Source organism: Dioscorea cayenensis, chromosome 14 (genome assembly GCF_009730915.1).
Source record: "Dioscorea cayenensis subsp. rotundata cultivar TDr96_F1 chromosome 14, TDr96_F1_v2_PseudoChromosome.rev07_lg8_w22 25.fasta, whole genome shotgun sequence".
Taxonomy (NCBI): domain Eukaryota; kingdom Viridiplantae; phylum Streptophyta; class Magnoliopsida; order Dioscoreales; family Dioscoreaceae; genus Dioscorea; species Dioscorea cayenensis.
In genome coordinates, this window is record NC_052484.1 from 14,580,345 (window position 1) to 14,594,175 (window position 13,831).

The 13,831-nt window shown below is 31.1% G+C and overlaps 1 long non-coding RNA gene across 2 annotated transcripts; it reads left to right on the forward strand.

The window, feature by feature from the left end:
* Window positions 1–3,233: 3,233 nt before the first annotated feature.
* On the forward strand, window positions 3,234–5,058 carry LOC120276374. 2 transcript variants are annotated; one of them, XR_005541228.1, is made up of 3 exons: window positions 3,234–3,347; window positions 3,826–3,937; window positions 4,721–5,058. It is a non-coding gene; the product is annotated as an uncharacterized LOC120276374 (long non-coding RNA). The 2 variants fall into 2 exon arrangements; XR_005541229.1 differs by having other exon boundaries at window positions 3,826–3,898.
* The last annotated feature ends 8,773 nt before the right edge of the window (window positions 5,059–13,831 follow it).

Here is a 13,831-nt window from a genome sequence, read left to right on the forward strand (position 1 = left end):
TAATATTTACTAAGTGCTATTATAAATAATATTATTACAAAATTATTCCAAAATGAATTTGAATTCATTAAGACCATTTATTTTCTATTTATTATGTTATTACCATCATTCCAGTGTATACAACTAATTTAACATTCGTTTTAATATAAGGATTAAAACAAACATCTGATTACAAACTAATATCGTTTATCGAATCATTTAAAAACAAAAATGTACACTTTGGATTGACATAAGATTTTGTGTGTGTATATATATAAATATATATATATATATACAACACATCAAATAAAACAGTTATCATGCTAATATATAACATTTTTTCTAGTTTATCATAATATGTAATATGTATGTATGTATGTATATTTGTGTGTATGTGTGTGTAGAAGTGCTTAGTGAACAGGTGGGAGTGGTTATGTTGCTTTGACTCATCATCACTAAAAGTTCTATGCAAGAGCCAATATTTAAAGATGATGGAAGGACAAAATGTTGTTAGAATAAAGGTGTCTCACCAAGTGGTTGCTCTCCTTATCAAACAAATCATATATATCAATGTCAAATCATATATATCAATGTCTTCTTTGCAAGCATTGGTAGTTGTTGTGATGGAGAAAATCATTGGTTGTTAAATTGTAAGCCTTTGGTTTTTTATGTGGAAGGTTGGAGGATTAGGGCTTTCACTCTACAACTCTTCTTTTCTTTTTTCTTTTCTTTTTTTTTTCTTTTTTATTTGTTGATTTGGTATCCACTTATTATTATTAATAAACTTCAACAACATGTGGCCTTTTCCTTTTCCTTTTTCTCTTTTTTAAATATATGTTTTTTATTGATGCAAAGAAAGGCAGGAAAATTAATTTATGCATTGAACTTATGTGTAAAATTTTGTTGATAAATTTCTTTTAACTCAAACATTATCTTAAACTTACTTCATATGGTTTGATGTGAGATCCAAATGAAGGCGAATAATAATTATATGAAAGAAAATTATATGTGCACTACTAAAAATATATATTTGAAATTACACATTTATTTCGAGAGAATTTAAATTATATCTGTGCATATATCTTTATTTGAATTATATCAAAGTTAAAATAATTGTTTTTGCATGACATATTTTCCCTTAATTTTATTTGTTCCATGAATACTTTTTTTATTTTTATTTATTTATTTATTTATTTATTTGTACTATAATCAAAGGCCAAGCTCTAAGTACATAGTACATGCATTTGATGAGGACCCAATACCAACTAAAAATAATAATAGCATGAAAGCAAAAATATTTAGATAGCATTTAGTTAAAAACAGTTGAATATATAATGGATTTTTAGCAGTGGACCCAAAAATCAATGAAATAAAAGATCTAATTAAAAATATAGACAAGATTTTATTACATTAGTAATAAGTATATACTTTGTACGTAGATTTTGTTGGGATAAAATTAAAAAGTCATGAGATTATCCAACAAAGCATTAATCATGATCAAATATCAAATTGCTAAGCCTATTTGGATTTTCAGCATTTACCTTTGATAACCACAAGCAACCTTTCAATTCATTCCAAATCATTTTAGTTATACATCTCTACCTAAATTAAATTTTTAATAACTTATCAAAGAGGAATGGAGAAGGAGAAGATTGTTAGGGGGTTGAACCTAGGCAAAGGGTATGGGGCCTTCCCTAGTTCCCCTTTAAGCAAACTCTGGTGAGGTCACCAGGTACCATAGGCAAGAGTCATTATCTTCACCATCTTAATAAACTTATTCTTACAAAATACAGTACTATTTTGATGAACATCTTCTCTAACTCATGCTCATTGAGAATAGATTCATGCCACCCACCACCAAAGTCTCCTTAGCAATATTAGTTGACAATTTGAAACAGTCTAGTGCATAACTCATCGTTATCTACCTCTCTTTCACCTTCTCTTCTTCTCTTCATGACCTAACACTTGCCTCTTTTTCCTCCCCTCTCTTCCATCTCTTTCAACCCATCCTTTTTCTAGATATGACCTATTTCGCTGGTAGCTTGACAACAAGGATAATGAAAAAAAGGCAATTCAATCCCTTCCCCCCCTTGGATCTACCACTAATTTTCAATTTTAGTATACTTGTAAATCCTTGCAACTGAAAATATATAAGAGTCAAATCTAGTATTCGAATGGATGTATTTAAGATGCTAGATTATAGGATTTTATGTTTGATTGGAGAGATTTGTGAATATGGATTTTGGAAACATGTGTTTATTTGATGCATTTAAGGGTCATGGACACTCATAATAAGGTTACTCTACCCTGGGTGGCCATCAGGTTGTATTATTATAAAATAAACAATTAGTTATATGTTTTATTAATTTAATATTTAATTATATTTTTGTTGTATTAAATTTACATTATATGTTTAATATTTATATTAAAAGTAAACTTTGCAATAAACAGTTCTAACTATTATGTTTCATTCTTAGGGGCTTTTATTTTGCTTGTGCTTGGGAACTTCCATTTTTAACAACCAAATTAATAGAGTTATAAATAAATAAATAAATAACTATCCTAATTAAACAAAAGCCATTTTTTAAAAAAAAAGGAAAATTTAAAACTGAATTGAAAACTTCAATTTTTAGAATTATTTTTTTTATTATATGTTTGTTAATATATTCAATTTTTTGAACTTGTAAAATTATACTACCAAAAGCCGAACCACCATTAAGAAAGCCCAAATTAAAAAATAGAGAAAATTGAACCTAATTTTGATTAGAGAATATACACCCCTATAAATAAAGAAATGTGCAAACTTTGGCAATCACTTGTGGGAATTTTTTCAAGAGAATTAATAACTCAGGAGAAGAACTGTAATAGATTCCCTTTATTCAAGGTCAAATACTTTGTAAAAATAACAATGACTAAATGTTGCCATTAAAATGCATTAGGAGCAAGCAAAGTTGTAATACCTTGTCCTGATTTTTGACCTCATGCTCTTTTTAGATTTTTGTGCATGTATTAGGGGCAAAATGGTCATTTTGCACTAGTGGCATCCTTGCATGAGTGCACAGTAGGTTGTGTGTGAAAACCAGCCAAAACCCAGGGGCAAAATGGTCTTTTGGACTCATTCTTTCAATTTTCTCTTAAAAAAGGCATTTTGGTAATTTCTCCTATTTCAAAAAAAAAAACTGAAAATATGAAATTGAATGGATAAAGAAGCAACGTGGCTTCTTTCTTTCCTTCCCTTATTCTTTCTTCTTTTCTTTTCCTTTTTCCTTCCTTCGGCCGAACATCAAAGAATTTTAGAAAAATTTCTTCGGTAAGCTATTTTGGCGAATCAACGCTTCTATTCTCTTCCTCTCATTCTCCTGAGCTTGGTAAGGGTTCGATTCAAGGTTTTCTTCTTGTATTTTCTTCCTATTTATTTTTTTTCGAAAATCCTTGAAACCCTATAAATCAACCTTGGTTTGAGTTGTTTTTGGACTCAAATGGAAGCCCTCTATCTTGTGATTCATTTGTCTGTATGTTTGTGAAGAAATTTCCCGATTTGGAGTTGTAAATTGTCGATAAACCATCGATTAAGGCCGGTTTTACTGTAGCAAATTCGTGTGGTACTGTAACAATTCTGAAAAACCTTGGCTTTTTCTTGTATTTCTTTGGTCCAAATCGAAGCCCCTCTTCCTTGGAATTCATTGGAACTTGTTTTACTTTGATTTGAGATTGTTTGGGTCCAAAATGACATCGTTATCTCCTAACACCCTAGAGTTACATGTTTGACATGTAACCTTGCATTCGCATGCATTTTAGTTTTCGTTCTTGTGTTCATTGGTTCTTGGATTCTTTGTGTGACTCTAGGTGGCGAAGGTTCCTCCCATGGGAAGGAAACTGCCGACCTGTGAGCGCGTCGCAAGGCGAGACGACGGGTTCAGTGAATGGTTTAATTGTTAATTGCATAGATTTAATAAGAGTATGACAGTATTTCTTTATATGTTTTATATCATGAATTTGATGCTAAACCATATTTCATTTGCTATATATGGATATTTTGAGTATAGAGTTTTTTTGGCAAAGATTATTCCAGCATACTTATACATATGTATTTTGAAAGATATATGTTTACATGTATATGTATATGTATTTACATACAAAGGGAATCTGGATTGATTTATATTTCCGTATTTAAGCATCGTATGCTTGATTCCTTGAGTTGGAATCGGAAAGAATTGCACTATGGCATTCGGATTTTGATGGTGACAGTGGACTTTAGTCCAACACTGCAGTGTGGGGTTCCACGGTCTGGCCTAATGGGAGGCAGCGTGGTCAATCCTAAGTTTACCCTGATCAAGAGATGCACGGAGCCATTGACAGGGAGTTTTTATATGAGAAACCCGGGGGTCACCACACGGGAATCTCAGTGGCCAACACCAAGGAAGGTAGTATTGTGAATTTTAAAAGTTTTAAAACACCTTGGTGGTCCTGTAGCTAGTCGCGGTCACGATTAGCTTAGGAATTGTTTAAGGCCAACCTGTATATTGAGCGGTGCTCAATGTGTTGGAAAATGTTATTTACCTAGACTACTTTGGAACTATTGTGTTAGCTGTTAATCTGTTGAATACCTGGATCTACTTTTATATGTTATTATTATTGTGGTAATTACTATTTAGAATGCTTTACTACTTTGTTATATCTATGTTGTCACCACTCACTAGGTAACATATGTTACTCAGTACTCTCTGTTCTTCTTCCTCAGGTTGCAACGTTGGACTGGGTTGTGCTGGGCAGACATTAGACTGACCTACCTTTTCTTCTTGTCTAGGTTAGTTTGCAGTGTGCATGTAAATTCTATGGATCCACTATACTTGACTTTTGTGTATTATTCCTATATTTGTATTTTCTGGTTGTATTTGGAACCCTGGCTGGTTCTGTAGTGGAGGTTGTCTCCCTCTTCAGTACGTTGTGGTAGCGGGTTTGTTTTGAGCCTTATGATGACCAGGAGGGAGAATGTTCTAGGGTCCACTCCTTGTTATCTTGGCGATTGGCACGTACCCGACTAGGGTCGGGGTGTGACAAAAGTCATCCCAATTAGAATAAGACCCTTAACATCTAATTACTATAAGTTTAATTAATACAAGGCTTAAACAAGATGTAGCGTCGACAATAAAATACAAAATTGATCGATATTGATACTAAGTCTACAAGAAAAGAGCATTCAAACAAAACACTAAACAATTGCTACAAATCATTCATGACCAAGGCTTACCTTTGGTAAGTTTTAGATTGAAACTTAAGGTTAATGGTGGGTTAAATTACATCACAGCAGCAAAAACACCTTCCAAATTAGTTAAGCTCTTTTCTTCTCATTATATGAGTCCTAAGGAGTACCATCATCCTCAAAGAAGGGCATCAATCATCGACAAATTGTAAAGACAGTAAAGAACACAAATGGGAAATATATTTGTAACAACTTATTTGAAATTCGGAAAAACCTACTAGCTTTCTCTCAGTGCAGCCTAGACAATTAAATTAATTTAATAATTAAAAAATTGGATTATTAAATGAAACTACAACAAGGATTAAAAAATGATATATTTAGGGTCATTGCATTATATAAAAGGTTTGTGCTACCCAAACATACTCCACAGCTTGATTTAGCTTAGTACATGATTGATATGAGTAATACCAACCATTTATAACTTCATCTAATTACAAAAATTAACTATTACCATTTGAGAGATTTTGTTTAAATAATCATATAAAAATTGGTTTCATCAACTAGTAATCCTTGAACATGAAATCCTCTAAAAATTTGGCAAAAATCTATTCATAAAGATGAGGACTACATCAAATTAAGACAACTGAATATTTTTATATTAACAACACTTATAACAAGTTTTAGTAATAGCATGAACTCCTTAATTCGTGTAATGTCTCTTGGGGCCATGCAAGGAATCCAAAGTAAAACAACAACTACTTTAGCTCAAGCGAATAATAATGATAATGCTTGTATTGATCCCGCTATTTGCTCAATTAAATGGCAAACTTATTTAAAGCCACATCAACAATATATAATTAGAAACTTGTAGCATTGAGATTAATAATCTTAAAGCTCAAATAATAAAGCATCCAGAAATTATCCAAAGTTATAATAGATAATTTCTTACCATCTTCACATCTCAAATATCTATTACTATTAAAATGAGAAATCTTTCGGCCAAATCTTGCAAATCTTGTCTTAAATTTGAAAGAACATTCGACCTTTTGTGTTGTCGTCCATCAAGCATTAGTATAGCATTCCAATTTGTAGCGTGGAATAGCCATACTCTTTGAACTTCTTACATTCTACTTGAAGCTCTTTTGCAAAGCTTAGAGATCAGCTGGATTTAACTGATTCAAATGCATTGATCTTTTATTGTACTGCCTAATTTGAGGATTGCATCATCTTTATACTTCACTTTGTGCTTGCCTTACCTTTCCTTCTTTTTAGGCTTGTTGTTGGTGTGGGTTCAAAAGTGGCTTCTCCATTATGGGTTAGTAGGGAGGCATTAACATGTGCATCTACCTTCCTGAAGATCATATCATCAAAATATTTAGTAGGGGAAAATGTTTCTAGCTTATTGCTATAGTCCATTTATGTGCCAGTAGTATTTTCATACAGAATGCCATGATGACCACTGGCTTGATCATTACCACATATAGTCTCCAATAGATCATAATTTTTCAATTAACTTTTTCAAATATGGTTTATCTTTTATGTGTGGATCTATATTTCAACAAATAAATATTAAAATTCCCAATTGAAATCATAATTTTGAAAATAAGAAACATAATCTCTATGCTTATCCTCACCTATGATAATTATTTTAAGTTTGTTATCCTACTGATGCCACTTATCTCTTTCTGTTTTTTAAATTCTTATCCACCTCTTCCATATTGTACTCAAAAGATTACTCGTGTTGGTCTTTACAATTACTGCTGTAAACATATCTTTCATAGCCTGAATTATACCCTGAATTGCTTGTGGTTTGAAGCCCTTGTCTACTTCCAAGCCCTGCTCAAATTGGCTAGACATGAGGCTTATGACAAAATGACTTTTATTTGGTATCAATCTCTCATTTCCCGATGGCCTTGTTTTGCTCTTCATAAATGATAATGTCTAGTTGCCTTCGGATACATCCTTTATTATGTAGTGATTGTGGTTATATAAGATCCCACAATAATTGTAAATAAGCAATAACATAAGAAGCAACAAATACATGAAATTAAAGAACATTATTCTTTAAATTGAGCAAGTATCAAAAGTATTCAATTATAAGTTACTGAAGACCTATGGCAAATTGTACAATGGTGGTTATACATAAATAATTAATAACATTTGTTATGAAGCAAAAGAAATATGTATGCATGCCAAAGTTTCTAAGCAATAACAAAACAACATATACTTTAAGAACTTGTGATGAATTAGTTCGTGAAAATTGACTTATAATATAGTTACTTGTTCGCCCACTTTTTTATTACAATTTGATTATGACAAGTAACCTACTTTCGTGCTTCTTCTCTTTGTTCTCTAATGGTTGTCTATAAGGTCCGTTGTAATATCTAATCTTCATATGAAATGAATTTATCCTCACCGCCATTGATGATGTAATTATGTAAAATGCAACATACAACACCAACTCCACTTGTGTCTTAAATGAGAAAAAAAAAATCCTGGAAGAGAGGATTTTAAAGCCTCTTTTTCAAGAACCAAGTGCATGCTAAATCGAGGTATGAGCAAATATATGTTGTAAATTAAAAAGTTACTTAATGTTTGCATGTATCCTCAAATGGAAGGCCTTTAAGTGATACCCTAACACCCTTGCAAGGATGTATAAAATAGTGTTATGTAGCATATTCGGCATCAACCAAATAATACTTTCCTAATTACAAAGAGTAAAATAGCTACAATAAGTTTACTGATCACACATAGCCTTTTGTTTCAAAATAAAGAACTTATGTACCTCTAGGGACTTTTAAGGTTTGCATAGATGAGGTGAAGGAGGGTTTTGTAAAGTAGGGTAGAGTAGGGTGAGGTAAGGTAAAAGAAGGTTTAAGTTATCCCTTGTTTGGGACTAAGGTATGGTAAATAGAGGTTATCAAACCTTCTAATATTTGGATTAAAGATAATAGAAGATAAGATTTTATATTAATATTACTAAATACCCTTGAAGCTATAAGTTGTATTTTATGCTAATTTTACACATATAATGTTATTTATTATAAATTAAATATTCTTATATGACAATTTACAAAATTTTATTATTAATTTTTAAAGAACTGTATATATTGTGACTTTACAAAACATACTCATAAAATCCCTACAAAATTAAACATCATAAAAAATGAAAAACATGCACCAACATAACAAAACAATGAAAAAATTGGTTGCAACTATCAACAACACAACACTGTCCATAACAAACAAACAAACAAACAAACAAAAAAACGAACCAATAAGAAACAACAACAATAACATAATTTCACTATTTTTCTAAAGTAGATGTAAAAATTCAAAACAATTATGAAGCATGATTTATAAAAGCAAAAACAAAGTAAAAGAAAAAAATTGAAGCATAGTCATTTTCAACAAAGAAACATGGATCCCGTAGACATCACTAATTTTGTCTTAGGGCTTGTTTGGTTGCAAAATAAAAAAAAAATATATGGCATAATTTAATTATCTTGGTAGTGCAAATGATTATTACAGAAATTGTGGCATATTATATGCCTACAAAATGGGTGTTTGGTTAACAAAATAAACAAATATTACATAAATTATTACATGTTTTATTCTTGCAAAATAAATGTTTGTTTTTCATAATAAATAATTATTACATAATAAAATAGTCATTGGATTATAGCCATTAGTAATTAAAATTTTAAAAAAAAAACAATAGAAAATAGTCATTGTAAATATAACCATTATCATTTTTCTCTATTTATACACAACAAGACTCATTTACACTATACACACTCTTTTTTTTAATTGAAAATCTTCATAGTTCTAACCATTGTTTCAACATGGATTCCTTAAATCTTTGGAGGAAAAAAATGAAGAAGATGATCAATTAATGATCAACAATTAGTCAAGACAATGTACAGCGACTTCCAAAAGTGTAGAACATCACACATCCATTCTTACAGGTTCTACATATGTACAAGAAATTTTTGAAGGTCATGAGGAACGTTGCAAAAGAGAATTTTGTATGGAGCCTTATATATTTCAAGTACTAACTGATTGTTTAAGAGAAAAATCTCTCCTCTGTAACTCAAAACGAACAACAGTCGATGAACAACTAGCAATATTTATGTACACACTTGCTCATAATGCTAGTAACTGTGATGTGTAACAACGATTTCAACATTCTACAGAAACGGTTAGTGGTTATTTTAGTAAAGTATTTAAAGCTGTTAATCGACTTGCTCATGAATGCATAGAACCTCCATCGACAATGACATCGCAGGTTATTCAGAATAATAGAAAATTTTTCCCATATTTCAAGGTAGGCAACGCTATGTATTATGAATTTAATTGTAAATTTATTTTATTTTTTGTAAATGTTATAAGTTTGTTTATTTTTTAGGATTGTGTTGGTGTCATTGATGGAACACATGTTCCTATTATGATTTCTTTGGATAAACAAGATCCTTATAGAGACAGGAAGCAAACGCTATCATAGAATGTTATGATCGCATGTGATTGTGATCTTTGTTTTGTATATGTACGACCTAGTTGGGAAGGTTCTGCTTCTAATGCTAGGATTCTCCGATGTTTGATCGAACAAGGTTACAAAGTCCCAAGCGGTAAATATTCATCTTTTAGATACAGGATATGCTGATAACCCGAATTTTATTGCTTTATACAAAGGTGTCTGTTAGAGGGGGCACGGGCCTTTTTTAGCACGGCTCAGCCCTAAACTGACCCGACGAAACTCGACGGGTAATCTGACACAACGGGCTGGGCCAGAAACTAGTAACTGGCCCACACTATAGCGGTCCCGATTACGGGTTGAGTTTTTCTCAACTCGTGGCCCGCCGGGTCACTAGTCTCAGCCTGCAGGGTTAAGCCCGGCCAACTAAGCAGGTCCTTTTCTTTTTTTAATATATATATATATATATAATTTTAAAAATAATCACAAAAATGGGCTTTGACAACCCCAAGACCTCTTACTCACACAGAGAACCCCCAACCAACTAAACTATGAATTTTTGAGGTCAAAATATTATTAAAACAATTCTTCATTCAACATGACTCATAAATATTATTCACTTCCATTATTACTATTATTATTATTATTATCAAAATCAATAGGATTTATACCAAATTATTTATATAGAAAGATAATATTTATATAGAAAAGTATTATCATACGAATCAAAATAATTTCAACAGTGTGCAATGGTATAAATGTTAATTTAAAACCATAATCCTTTCTACAATATTTTATTTATTTATATATATATATATATATAATGAAATCGTTAAAATCTTGTGTATTTTTAAACATATTATTAACTTAAAATTATAATATTCTCTAATACATTGAGTAAGAAATAATTAATTTAAAATTTTGTTAAATTAATAAAACACTTTTTACTCCAACATAATTTACAAAAAAATCTTTTAATTATAAATTTTTATAAATCTTCATGTTAACAACGGTAAAAAAAACATTATTATTTTATTTTTAAATTTATCATCTATATATAATTGTTTTTTATAGAGAAATAAATTCATATATAATAAGATGTCTACAATTTCCACAATATTATAATCCGTTTTTTATTAAATCTATGATTATTGAAGAGATTTAAATTTAATCCTACATTAACTAATATTAGGTTTTGAAAACATTATCAAAACATTCAATAATAAGTATTTAAAAAAATAAATTAATAACAATAAAAAATTTAATTATTGCGATTTATTTGAAATTATCCTAAATATTTTTTGAATTTTTGAAAATTGTATTTGATTTTTTTTAAAAAAAAAGAATCAACAATGGTAGCTAATGACATTTGAACTCAAGACCTTATCCACTTTATACACCACCAATCTACCAATGAATTTTGATGTTATGAAAGTTCTTTACTAAAAAGATATAAATAATAAACAAGTATTACACTATTGTTATTTAGTCCCACATCGGCTAACTGCAAGGAAAAGTCATGAGAAATGCCTTTAAGTAATGAAGACCCTCCTCCGTGCATGCGACTACTGCAATATCAAGTGTCCTAGCAAGTGGAATTGGAAGATACGGATTTGGAAGTGAAAGAATGAGGCAAAACATTCCAAAAATCTATATCTGGGAGTGCGATCGTGCTGGTTGAGGTGCAATCGTGCTAGTCAATTAGATGAAGAATAAAATATGATGAAGAACATACTAATGAAGCCAACATCAGTTGTGTGGGTTAGTGCCTGTCAACTTCATGCTAATGTGGAGCTTGCCGAGTTGCAACTAAATAGCTACTGGCATTGGAGTTAGAGAATGATGGATCATATACACTATTTTCTCATATACACGCTATTACATGGTGATGGATGGGTGTGAGGAAATAATTAACACTGTATGATGTGATGGCTGAATAAGAAGATTGTAGTGATTAAGATCTCATGAAATTTCAAAAGAAAGTGATGATAATGACGGTGATGAATGGCCAGAAGAGAAGGTCGGGGGGATGGAACAACTGACAAATTCAAGATGTCTTCTTGCAAATATTGATGAACATGAACAGTAGACATATCCATATGCAATCTTCTCATGTGCCACTCCTATTTGCTTCAGTTGATATTTACCATATAAAGGAGCATAAAGATATGAATATTGTGATTATTGATAATGCCCCTTTTAATTTTGTCACGCCTCGAACCTGGAGCATTGACAAACGGCTGCGTACCTACAAGGTCGTGACCAAGTAGGCACGCAAGGCCTCAAAACCTGTCTCACGCTAGAAAAAATAACCTTTAACAAAGACATTAACTTTAAGACAACATAGAGGCACAATGCCCGATATATAATGGAAGCAAGTAACAAGTGTCTCACAAGACATTAAACATAAGACATAAGTTCTAGGTTCACAACAAGAAAGTTTATTAACTTGAAATATAACTAGGCGGCGACTTGCTCAATGACCCCGCTAAACTGCCCACCACCCAACCCTACTCCCCGATCCGAAGATGAGAGAACAACTTAATGAGCTTGGGAGCCCGATGAAGCAACCACTAAAAAAATATCGGGATCACAAAAAATGTTCAATAGTTTCTAAAAAGTGTACAAAAATGTAACAAAAGCGAAATAAATATCAAAGTGAAATCCATAAATCGAAATTAAATCATAACGAGTTTAGTTTACCAAAAATAACAAGCATATATGTCCCCCAAACAACTAATGCCAAAAACAAAAATATCATAGCTCATTTATTTAAACTCGGTGACCCGAGTCGGATTTCGAGAACTCATAGGTTTACCCTCGGTGACCCGAGCCGAATATCGAAGCCGTTATTCTTCAGCGACGGAGCAGTGCGAAACTATAGTTTCTATGTCGGAAATGCGTGTCGACACGGTCGGGTGTTTAACCCCGATGTGAGGGGTTATTGCATTGTTAATTGGGGACTACGAATTTCTATACAAAAATATATCATGTCCAAAAATTATCGATCAACACAACAATGAAATTTGGTGATCCCGTTTTTCTAATGAAAAATAATTCTAATTATTTCAAAAATGAGTTAGATGCCAATATGTGGTAAGAATAAGTAAAATTTAATAAAGCAGGTAACCACATTATTTAAAAATATAAGTAATCCATAATGGAATGGATATTTAAAAATTATAAATCAAGATTTATGCAACCATTTCAATCTTTAAATAGCCATTGTCTCTAGAAGTTCAAAGTAAAAATAAAAATAAGAATATATAATATATTAACAGAACAATGGCAGTCAAGTTTAGAATCAATTAAATAAACAAATAAATATATAAATAAAAATCTATAAATTCTGAAGATAATGGTAGATACAGTATTTTAACCCAAAACATTTAAACATAACATCATGAATGGTTTTAACAATAAAACCCAAAGTAATTGAATAATTATGTGAATCATTTCGATAATTAGAAATTTATATACATATATATAGGTTTATATGCGGTTTACTTACCTGACTAGCTAACACCAAAACTACAAGCACCACGAAATTAGGCTTCCACATAACACCCTATATTTGAGAGTACATTCCAATGTATTAAAACGCGAAACATGCTACAAACACACAGGAATATACAATGGATCAAATTTCTACACTATCATAACACTTAAACATCCAACAACCCAATATATATATATATATATATTTACATAGATATATATCTGTGTGTGCTAACTATTCACGCACAGAGCTTCTTCACAATTCCCTGTGGAATTAAAGCAAGCACAGTATCTGAATCTTGAAATCCATTTAATATCTATACAAGTTAAATTAAACACACAACACTCCAACTAACCATCCTAAACATAAAATTTCAACATTTAGATCACAAAGCACAGAATAGTTTCTGACATATAAAGACAAAATCATTGATATTATCCTTATCATAATATGGTGTTGGCAAACTAATTGGAAACACAAGTAGCAAATAATTACTAACGACCAAACCTTGAACTCCTTGAAATCAAGCATGGCTTCTAAAATATAGAAAATGATGAACACAGCCATCCAATCCAATAAATTCAATATATATCTATATATATATATATACTTTTGTTAAATTTGAGAGTGCTAAAGTGGACGCCAGCACCAATTAATTCCACATTAATTTAAAAAA